At 31.2% G+C, this 7,696-nt stretch overlaps 1 pseudogene; it reads right to left on the reverse strand.

The window, feature by feature from the left end:
• Nucleotides 1-456: 456 nt before the first annotated feature.
• LOC108691696 lies at nucleotides 457-1,112 on the reverse strand (annotated as a pseudogene).
• Between the last annotated feature and the right edge of the window lie 6,584 nt (nucleotides 1,113-7,696).

Genomic DNA, 7,696 nt, shown 5'->3' on the forward strand with positions numbered 1-7,696 from the left:
GGCAGGATTTGAAGTTGCCAGTGGATTCCCAAAAATCATCGGTCCTATTGATGGCATTAATATTCCAGCTCCCAAACATAACTTAGAAGCATATATTAACCGCAAAGATCACCATTCAATTCAGTTTCAGATAATATACCTTTATATTTTAACATTAGAATATTTGATGAAATCATTTAAATTTCTTACAGTCTTCTTGTTTCACAGTTTTACAAAACATTGTTTTTCTTAACAGCGAAAAATAGAAATATACTATAATATAGAAGAAGACTAAAGAAATTGAAATACTTTTATCAGGCATTTTAATGTTAATGCTGTCTGTGCAATTTCATTTAATCTGTATTATCTTCTTTTGTAGACTATATGTGATCATACATGTCAATTTACTCATTATTTTATTGGACGTGTAGGATCTGTACATGATCAACGAATATTTCGTCTGTCTGAAGTACAATCCTACCTTGGAGATGTGTCAAAATTTCCAGACGAGTGCCATTTATAGTTTTCTATCTTTTCTTTACGTCTCTTCTCTTTACTTTCTTCAGCTTTTCGTGTTTCTTCTAATATTTCGATAGCATAGTTATCTATAGCTTTACATTTACCTAAAAGTAGAAATATTTTTTATATCTCAGTGTCTAATTCAACTAGACTAACAGTTATTTACGATTAATTCAAATGACTAACAGTTATTTACGAGAAATTATATTGGGTGAACAAGTAGAACTGCAACTGCTATTGCTTGGAGATATTGATCTTTCTTTTAATATTATACATCCAGTTGACGAAATAGTTGCCAATGGTGCTATATAAGGTTTCTTTCTAAGAAGGTTTTCCATAATCTAAGCAATTAATATTGTATAATACTAATTGTGAGAGTGTAAGAGGGAAAAAGTTACATTATGTTATGTCAATTAAAGTAGTACTTACTTTATAATATTTCCATGTGCGTGTGTTATTATTGGATTTTGCATTATGATATCTTTAATTGTCTTATATGTACGTTTCATTGTATTTATTCTCGTTGTGCATTGTACCAGAGACATTATATTTCTTGGTGTGCATGGTTGCTGCAATTTCATTCTATGCTTTCTTATAACTGATTTTATCTGAAGATATGGAAGATTCTCGTTGTCTATATTCTTCAAATAAGAGCATTATTGTCTCATGAGATCATCTGAAATCTGTAATATAAATTATTACGACATAGAGTATATAAAAAAAATAGAGATAACATATTCATAACAAATATGATTTAAATTCAGTATAAATTAAATTTAGTATAACAAAAGAGAGCTACGAGCCAAAAAATTATATTATATCATTAGTACTTATAAAAGATATATTGAACAAAAATTTGACAAATTATTGAACGTAAATAATAAACAAAAATAAAAAAATATATAAAAAATATAAAATATACAATATACAACAGAAACGTTTCAACTTCGATTGGGTCATTCTCAATGTTTCAATATATAAAGTTCGCTCGGTCTACAGAAATAAAATTATTCAGACATTATTTGTACAAATTATCGCTTATTAATTATATTTAAGTCTCACTGTAGTCGTCCATAGAATTAAAATCTTGAAAGAATTTTGAGTATCAAATATTCCATTGTAAAAAGATAAGTTTCTATTAAAATAATAAGGCAATTTTATCAAGATATAATAACTCATAAAGATAATGCATTATAGAATTAATGACAGTTCAATTGTATAATGATTATAGAGAAATTATATTCAAATTTTTTAATTTAGTCAAAGTTAAGTTATATAAATTACTTTCATATTAAGAGAGTCTAGTACAGAAACCGCAGTTAAGTTTTTTACAATTAATATTATAAGCAATAATCAGAGTTAAAGTTGTTGTTACCATGTCAGTGCTTTAGGACCATTGTGACATTCAAAGAATTATAGGGTATAAGCTTAAACCCGCTGTTTGCTCATAGGTGGCATTAGTGAACGTACAAAGCTACTCTGGGCACACAACACACTTTTTTTTATGTGTTTGACATCATGTGTTTGTCAACATTAACCAGTGCACATCATCAGCAATTTCATACAACAACATACATGTTTTCTTTCGTAATCATGTCTAGTTTTTTGCTAAAAAAAAAGCATATGCGGGAAGCTTTGCTTTTCTGTTTCAATTTGAAGAAATCGGTTGCCGAATCGTATCGAATGCTTGTGGAGGCCTATGGCGACAATGCTTTATCGGAAACAACGTGCAGAGATTGGTTTCGCCTGTTCAATGACGATAATTTTGACCTGAGTGACAAGAAGCGTGAAAATCGGCCCAGGAAGGTTGAGGACTGTCAATTGCAGGCTCTTTTGAACGAGGACGATACTCAATCGCAAAAAATGCTTGCCGAGCAATTGGGTGTTTCTCAAGCAGCCATTTCCATGCAGCTACATGCCATGGGGAAGGTTCAAAAGATCGGATCGGAAAGATCGGAATGGGTGCCGCATGAACTGAACGATAGGCAGATGGAGTGACAAAACACATGCCAAATTTTCTTTCCAGACAAAAAAGAAAGTCGTTCCTGCATCGGATTGTGACAGGCGATGAAAAGTGGATCTATTTTCAGAATCCTAAACGCAAGAAATCTTGAGTTGATCCCGCCCATCAACATCTTCCTCAAGACTAAATCGCTTCGGGCAGAAGACGATGCTGTGCGTTTGATGGGATCAGGAGGGTATCATCTACTACGAGCTGTTAAAATCTGAAAACTGTTAATGCTCACCGCTACCACCAACAACTGATCAAATTGCACCGTGCTCTGCATGAAAAAAGGTTGCTTTATCAGAAAAGACATGACAAACTGATTTTCCTCCACGACAATGCACATCGTCAACAATGGTCCAAAACTACTTGGAGACACTCAACTGGGAAGTGCTATCCCATCCCGCTTATTCACCAGATCTGGCACCTTCTGACTATCATCTGTTTTCATCGATGGACCACGCGCTCGCTGAGCGGCACTTCGATTCTTACGAAAACGTCCGAAAATGGCTTGATGAGTAGTTTGCCTCGAAAGATGAGGAATATTTTTGGCGTGATATATACAAATTGCCCGAAAAATGGGAAAAATGTATAGTTAGCGAAAGCAAGTACTTTGAATAAATTTGTTTTTGCTTCCTAAGAAAAAAAAAATGTGTTTTTCTGACTAAAAAACAGCGGATTTAAGCTTATACACCTGGTAAACGTTATGATAATGTTAAGGCAGAAATTTTTTGGGGAGGGAGAGGAAATATATTAGAAAAGGGAGATATGGAAGAAAGAAGGAAAGTAATTCGAAGGCAGATTTCCATTCAAATCATCCATTATGTCATAAGAGAGGCATAATTATTAGTATGGTTGATAAAATTGTTCATTTATCTTCGCTTCGTCTCATCCTCGCTTTTCAAAAAAATTTAATTGACATCATTCAAATTTTCCTTAACAATGGCTATCCTCTATCTCTTATTTTCTTTACTATCAATAATAGAATAAAATATTATCCATAATAACTTCACACATAAGATTAGTACTAAACATAAAGAAAAATTTTTTTCAATACCTTATGTTAAATCTATTTCAGAAAACTTTTTACTAATTTTTTCTAAATTCAATTGACATATTCCATTTCTAACACACTTAAAAGTTGTATAAAGAAGAAAGACCACTTGAGCCGAACTTTGAATGAATATTGTCTAATCAAAATATAATGTATAAAATCTCGTGTGAAGACTGTGATGCCAGTTATGTAGGCCAAACGTAAAATAAAACGTAAATTAAATATAAGATTACATGAACACAGATTTCAGATATAAAAAAAAAACGGGTTCACCGTTTGTTATTTTTGACCATCGCACGAATTTAAATCATAATTTTAAATGGAATGAAGTCAAAATTTTAGATAAAGAGACTTCGTATAATATAATAAAAGATTGATATCTGAAATACATATAAAAAAGCAAAGACATTAACAAACAAAATGATACAGAATCATTGCCAGAATCATATCTCCAGATCATATGATCACTTTTCCCTTCACAATCACTTCTCCCTCCAAATTATTCTCCTTTTTTCTTCTCCCTTCTCTAACATATTTCCTCTCCCTCCCCAAAAAATTTCTGTCCTTAACATTATCATAATGTTTATAATTCTTTGACTGTCACAACGGTTCTAAAGCACTGATGTGGTAACAACAACTTTAACTCTGATCGTTGTTGCTTATAATATTAATTGTGAAAAACTTGACTGCGATTTCTGTATCAGACTCTCTTAATATGAAGGTAGTTTATATAACTTTGGCTAAATTAAAAAATTTGAATATTCTTTCTCGGTAATCATATATACAATTGAACTGTCACTAATTTTATAAAGATAATGCATTATCTTTATGAATTATTATATCTTGATAAAATTGCTTCATTATTTCAATAGAAACGATCCTTATCTTTTTACAATGAAACATTTGACTCAAAATTTTTTAAGATTTTAATTCTACAGTGGACTACTATAGTGAGACTTAAATATAATTAATAAGCGATCATAATTTGTACAAGTAATGTCTGAATAATTTTATTTCTATAGACCGAGCGAACTTTATATATTGAAACATTGAGAATAACCTAATCGAAGTTGAAACGTTTGTTGTATATTTTATATTTCTTATATATTTTTTATTTTTGTTTATTATTTACGTTCAATTTGTCAAATTTTTGTTCAATATATCTTTTATAAGTATTAATGATATAATATAATTTTTTGGCTCGTACCCTTCTTTTGTTATACTAAATTTATAATTTATTGAGCCATATTATTTACATTATTTAAATTCATATTGTAAAATTTCCTTACTTTCTTTATTTTCTATTTTTTCGATTTTTATTTGATAATGATGATGAGGTTAGAGGTTTCATTTTTGCTCTATTACAATCTTCTAGATTGATGTCTCCAGAATCACCTTCTCTCGCGGCTATGAGGTCGGAACTCCTCGCACCAATTTCGTCCAACGTAAATACTTCGTACAGTAATTCTCAATTGTTTCAGGTCGACGATTATAACCTTAATCGGTTGTACCAGCGTTTATAGGAAATTTCGAAGGTCAGTTTTCAATTATTGACGATTTTGTTCAACTAAAAGCGAAAATCAATAAAATCGAAGCACTTGAAATGTATAACAGAATAGTCTTTAAATGAATCGGCAATCTGTTAATTATAAGTGAAACAGGATCTCTATTTTCGAAAAATATCGCATACGAAAAACTAAGGAAATGCTATAGTTTTCATATGTAACGCAATGCTATAGTATTTTTTTAGTTTTTCATATGCAATATTTTTCGAGACTAGAAATCCAGGGAATCTATGGACAACTTAAGAACGTATATAACTTATAAGAATTCTTAAAACAATATTCATCAATACAACAGTTCGCAAACGCTAACGCTATCAATACACTGCCTCGGAAGAAATAGCATTGATAGCGCGCAGTTGTAACACGCTACCATTAATGATGTCACGGTCGTGTTTGTTAGCGGTATCTGCAGCTCCGCGAACAGTTTGTAGCGCTAAATAGCGTGAACCCACCTCCTCGAACGCACCCTAGGTGTCGTGGAACGAAAGCGATCTCGATCGAACTAAATCAGATGACCACTTTTGATCACGTTTTTTAACAGCCTCGTCCATGTAAGTTCGGACTTCGGCCTCTTATTCTCGAATTTGTACTCCATGACCGAACCGAATAGAGACTCTTGACGCGCGCACCAAGTATATCTGTGCATTATAAATGGATTGTAGTTTCTTAACTTATTTGAATTTCGTTCCGTAATTTTTGGAATATATTTTTTACATTTACTACTATCGATTAAATTTATTAAAGTAAATAAAATTTTTTTCGATTTTTTGAACCGGTTACACGAGGTGACCTCCTTAATATCTTGTTAATCATTGCGAAAATTATAAAATGGTAGAGAACTTTTCGATTCAATTTAGTCCGCCCTATTTACACAAAAGCGCTTGGCAAAAAATTGTAGGACACACTGTATATCAATAATTTGATATAAGACATATTTGACATCGTTAATTTTTCGATAAAAAATTATTAGTTTTTTAAAAGATCGAAAAATTAATATTAATTATTACAATGTTACAGAGTTTTGTCTATGTAATTAATTGCGTAATAAATGTAAATTATTTATATTTTTCTTATTCTTTACGAGATTAAATAATAAGTTTAAGTAGTAAGTTAAGTAAGACAATAAAAGTTTTTTTTAATTATTTTTCGTATTATTATTTTGTACAATTGTATCAATATTCGATATGTATAAAAAAAATTAATTAATTTACAATACTGTTCATTATAAATTCAAACTTAAGAAATTAAGACTATAAAGGAGCCAAATTGAATCAATTATGCTAATAATCATTAATAAACATCAATCTTTAGATTAAAAATGCGTTTCGATCATTTTATTAAAAATTATCATAGTAAAATGATCGAAACGCATTTTTAATCTAAAGATTGATGTTCATTGATTGATCATTAGCATAATCGATTCAGCATGGCTCCTTTAGCCTTGATTCGTTTGAATCTGTATTTATTTTGAGCCTTATTTATAAGTTCTTATAACTGCTCATTATAACTAATTGTAAGTTAGAGAAAATTAGTATGCGACAAACTTGAGACCGAAAAAAAAGGTATAAAAAGAATGTTATCGTTTTCACACATTCGTTCATCGAGTAGATCTCAATTTCGAATGGTATTGTTCGATCACATACAAGTTCTACATAATAACGGTTCAGCATAGCATGTGCTAATTACATAGTAAACCAATGTCCACCGAATAGAAATCATGTACGGTTATAAAAATTTCATATCGTATATCATTTAAATTAGCATCGTCACGTTATACATATATACTTATTTAAAAAAAACGATATCGAGCACGCAAATACGAATTTCCTTTCATATAATATGAACGATAAGACAGATGATTCATGAGATCAAGACATGCATAGAAGGGCGAATTAGAAAAAAAATTGAATAAAATTTAATTTTCCAATTTTTTGTAAATTTATTATTATTTTTATACGTATATATAATCGTAGTAAAATAATTTAAATAATGCATTCGTCTTTCAAAAATAAAAATTATTTAACTCTGCAAAGTTTATAAAAAATGTTTTTATATTAGATGTACAACTTTGCTTTCGCCGTTTTTTTTCCGAAATTCGAGGCTTTATTGTAAAAAACTAGTTATACATTTATGATTCAAAGTATTGTCCATCGCTGGCCACTACTTTCTCCCATCTTTCGGGTAGCGTACGAATCCCGCGTCGAAAAAACTGGTCATCTTTTGAGGCTATCCACGAGTCGATCCAATTTTTTACTTCTTCATAAGATCGGAACCGGCCAGGCCGTGTGCCATTGATCGAAACAAGTAGTCAGAGGGAGCAACGTCTGGAGAATACGGCGGGTGGGGTAGGACTTCTCATTTCAACGTTTGTCTTGACCACTTTCGCAACATGGGATCGAGCATTGTCATGCTGCAAAATCACTTTATCGTGTCTCTCGTTGTATTGTGGCCGTTTGTCTTTCAATACTCGGCTCAAACGCATCAATTGCGTTCGATACCGATCGCCTGTGATTGTTTCAGTCGGTTTTAACAGTTCATAATACACTACGCCGAGCTGGTCCCACCAAATACAGA

Source organism: Atta colombica, unplaced genomic scaffold (genome assembly GCF_001594045.1).
Source record: "Atta colombica isolate Treedump-2 unplaced genomic scaffold, Acol1.0 scaffold5, whole genome shotgun sequence".
Classification (NCBI taxonomy): Eukaryota; Metazoa; Arthropoda; class Insecta; order Hymenoptera; family Formicidae; genus Atta; species Atta colombica.